Source organism: Acyrthosiphon pisum, chromosome A1 (genome assembly GCF_005508785.2).
Source record: "Acyrthosiphon pisum isolate AL4f chromosome A1, pea_aphid_22Mar2018_4r6ur, whole genome shotgun sequence".
NCBI lineage: Eukaryota > Metazoa > Arthropoda > Insecta > Hemiptera > Aphididae > Acyrthosiphon > Acyrthosiphon pisum.
The window spans coordinates 131,800,521-131,803,680 of NC_042494.1; the positions used below are offsets into that span (position 1 = coordinate 131,800,521).

The 3,160-nt window shown below is 39.9% G+C and overlaps 1 protein-coding gene across 1 annotated transcript in view; it reads left to right on the top strand.

Annotated features, from left to right (window-relative positions):
- The first annotated feature begins 248 nt into the window (after nt 1–248).
- LOC100169138 (signal-induced proliferation-associated 1-like protein 1) overlaps nt 249–3,160 on the top strand; it is a 55,249-nt gene continuing 52,337 nt past the window's right edge. The window contains exon 1 of the mRNA XM_029488344.1: nt 249–752. The gene's annotated coding sequence lies outside the window, so the exon portion shown is untranslated. The remainder of the gene's footprint in view (nt 753–3,160) is intronic.

Below are 3,160 nucleotides of genomic sequence, written 5' to 3' on the forward strand. Positions count from 1 at the left end.
CTAAGCGTGGTGCGAACGATCAACCGATAGGAAGTTAGCAACGCGTACGTCGAAAACGTTGCCGGTGCGGCGGGAATGATGATGGGCGGGTGGACGGTAACGCCCGGCCGATTGCGCGCGCGTACGTACGTCCGTGGTTTGGTAACCCCTAATTATATCGCGCGCTCCTACACCGGGCGGTGAGGCAAGGCAGGATGCGAGAACACCGGCCCCGCTGCCACCGGAGAGACATCGGTCGTCGCCGCCACTACCACCACTACCAGCACTACCGCCACGCCTGTTCACCACGAATTCCGATTCGCGTCCCTCCAGCGCACCGAATCCGGTTGTGTACTTGTGTCGTTGTTATTATTCTTCGTGTCAGTCCGTCCGTCGGTGTCGAGCGCGTATGTCGTTTTTTGTGATTGCGCCCGACGTCCGTTCGATTTCCGAGGTGGGTTTTTTTTCATTTCCGTTTTTCTTCTCGTGCGATATTTAATATTATAGCCTTTTTATGTGCTAATTGTTCAGTGTGCGCATCGTTGTCGTTGCGGCCCGTAGAATAATAATCGTGCATCGTGTGGCGCACGCCGAAACGAAACGAATCTATAGAGTGTCGCCGCGGTGGTAGTCGTACGAACGATAATATTGTTTGCGTTCGGTGGGTCGACGCCACTCTACCCCGTGCCCCGTCGACAAATGGACGTCAGCACGTCGTCGTCCAACCGTTACTACGATTGCTACTACTACACTAGGATAGTGGTCGATTCGAAGTAAGTAGAATTGCATACACATTAAAAATAATTATAATTTTTAACAATTATAATGTAATTGATGTTAGTTATTACTTTACTTGTTGCACCGAACTACTGCTTATCACACATACGCCGACCACTCGCTGATAACGCGATAATAATAACGGCCGCGAAGGCGATACCATCCCCCGTCCTTGGAGTAATTCCGTCGTTGTAGTCTCCCCTCGATAGTCCACTCACTGACCGCGATTTACATTAATTACCACCCTGGTGATCCGATTGTTATTATTATTATCATCACCACCATAGTCATCGTTATTCGTGAACCCACAGTCGTCGATTTTGGTTTTACTAATGATAAAATACCGTAAAAGCGATAGAATTTTTCGGCCGACGTCGAGCTTGGTATGAAGTATAATTATAGTTAGTACGTCACACGTGTGCTACACAACAATTATTATTAAATCACCGACTGCCGGGCGCTGGCCGGCGTTGGGTGGGAGGAGAAGGCGAATTCTGAGTACTGCAAACGACATGAAACTAACCCCATCGGATTATAATATTGTTATTATTGGCATATTATATACTATAATATTTAATATGCCACCGCACACTTTGAGAAACCTTGATAGTATTTAGCTACAGACTAGTTTTATTAATAGTAGTAGCTGCTACATCTTTAGTATTTTCATCGAAAATGTTTTGACATTTTGTGTACACTTGCGACTTGCCACTCCGATAGCGGCGTTCAATGGTCGACAATTTTACATTTTATTTTATGTTTACCTAGGTACTAGGTTTCTACTGCTTCTAGATTTCTAATAGTTCGTAAAACCGCGTATTAGGACGATTTGAACGCATTAAACCGCGAAAAGTAGTCCGTATTAATTGGCCAAAAACTCATCCAGGATATTATAAACTATTAATAAGTAGAACAATTTACCTATATGATAACGATATATAAAGTGCATTGTGCGACGCTATAAATGATTACTGCAAATTTTCGTTATCGGTATCGTACTATCGTCTGGTACTCGCGCCAATACACACTGTGATTAATTCTTAGCGTTTATAATTGCTGTGTATTGTCTCGAAGCACATCTCGTATTATGCCATTTATGAACTCGTTAGTTGTTTTATATAATTGTGGTTAAGTGGTTTATAAACGAAACCTTATGTGATAGAAAAACAGATTATTATAAATAGACATAACTAAGTGTATTTATGATTTAAATATCTAAATATTTGTGGATTTTATTCATAGAAAACCCATGAACTTGGAAATAATTTGATTCTTGTTGTTGTTTAACCACTAGTCCTTTGGATAGTTAAATGCATGTTCTTAGCTTAAGCATGTTCGAAGTTTATAGAAATTAATATTTAACCATTTAAACGTATGCGGCATGCACTAGTGCACTTCACTCAGAATTAGATTTTAATTATTAATATTTCATTAGGTACATATTATACTTCGTTCATTTTACGGGACTACCTAATTAGACGATGATTTGGTGTTTCAAGGATGAATCGATTATGAAACAACAATAGTTGCCGGTGTATTCTGCTGTGAAATGACATACCGTGTTAAAACACATACAAACGAGTAACGTTTCCATCGGAAATACAAAAAAAAATAAATAAATAAACGAATAATTGATTAACAATGAAAAACATAAAAATTAAGGTTTTTAAAACCATGTGCATCGTATACGATAACGTATTGACGTTAATAACTAACGTTAGATGTATCGATATCCGAGGAATAGTTTTCGGGCGATTCAAGTCTCTGTATAGGTCTTTTTTTCTGGTTAAATCTCGTAGTTGTTTTATACGAAGGTCTCCGGGATATCGCATCCGCTCCGTATAATCCTGTAGTTATTGTATCACGTTGTTGACCTGCCTCCCTAATCTTCAACCGCTCAACCCTTAAGGTACGTCAAGTAAGGTCTTTGCGCTTGGGTTCGGATTGTTACATTACGAAACGATTTCGCATCCCTTCAGAATAGTATTTTCAATACATTAATACCGATATCAGAATAGAGATGCTGGGGATTGAAGGGCGCGACCAAACGTGTTTGATAGCGTATTACCGTTTTCGTTGTGAATTAAAAAAAAATAGTTTTCACGACATAATTTAATAATAATTATAATCGTTGTTTTTTTGTCATTCCACTGTCATTAAATACCTATTTTATATATTAGTTACAAACCGTGGACCGTGTAGTGAAGTTTTTTGTTTTTGCGTTTTAAACAAAAACGAAGCGGACGCGCGCGCTGCAGAAATTAGCGGACCCTGGTTTTCTTTTCACAAATATCGAGCGTTCCCATTGTTTTCCCCCGGTTCCTGTTGTGTCGTGTACACAATTATTCGACGTGTAAAGTTTACGGAACAATGCACCATATAATAATAGGAGAAAATAATTACA